The sequence below is a fragment of the Phalaenopsis equestris genome, unplaced genomic scaffold (assembly GCF_001263595.1).
Source record: "Phalaenopsis equestris unplaced genomic scaffold, ASM126359v1 Scaffold000904, whole genome shotgun sequence".
In the NCBI taxonomy this organism is placed as follows: domain Eukaryota; kingdom Viridiplantae; phylum Streptophyta; class Magnoliopsida; order Asparagales; family Orchidaceae; genus Phalaenopsis; species Phalaenopsis equestris.
The window spans coordinates 39,911-40,760 of NW_018165343.1; positions in this window are offsets into that span (position 1 = coordinate 39,911).

Sequence of the window (850 nt, forward strand, 5' to 3'; positions counted from 1 at the left end):
TGGAATTTTATTAAAATAAAATGAACCTAGGGCTTAGGGTTATGACTTTTGAAGTCAATAATTAATCAATTTAATGTTCTATTTTGATTTTCAAATAAAATTCAAATCATGAATCATGACCACCTAAAGCCTAACCTTTTTAAAACTAATTAAGACACTCACCAAGGTCTTAAGGGCTTAGCAGTGACTTAGGCTAAATCAAGTTTCATTTAAATGAGGATTAGAAAGTAAATATCATTGAAAATTAAAATATCTTTCGATCACTACAAGCCCAATTAGGACCAAAATTTGGCTAAGTGTTCCAATAACACTAACTTGCCTCTTTAAGGGTCTTCACCCACATAAAATTCAAAATTAAATTACAAATGATAATTACCTTACTCTTACGGATAATTGATACATCAATGTTCGTTGAGCATTAGGGTGTTTATAGGATGAATTATTAAGCAACATAATAAGTTTATATGAGCTCAGGATTTTCCACCAGGCAGTGAGAGAGTAGCACGGACCTGTTTTTTTCTCTAGATCTGTTTAATACCTCGGAGACATACTAAACTTAATATGTTTTGCTTAACAAATGTCATCCTTAATCAAATTAATTAGGACCCACCAAGATAAGACCTAGGCTAAGGTAGGTCGTCAAAACTTTTCTTCCCTGCTTCATATAAACTGCCTTAACATGCCTTTTAAGTTTCGCTTTTACAATTTTCAGCGTTGTCTTTCTTATACTTTCATACTGTGCTTTTATACCTGCAAACTTGCATGCTAAACAACGATATCACCCTGCATGGAAACCGAAACAAAAACTAAAATCAAAACTAAAATCAACTAAGATAAAATTCACCGCCAT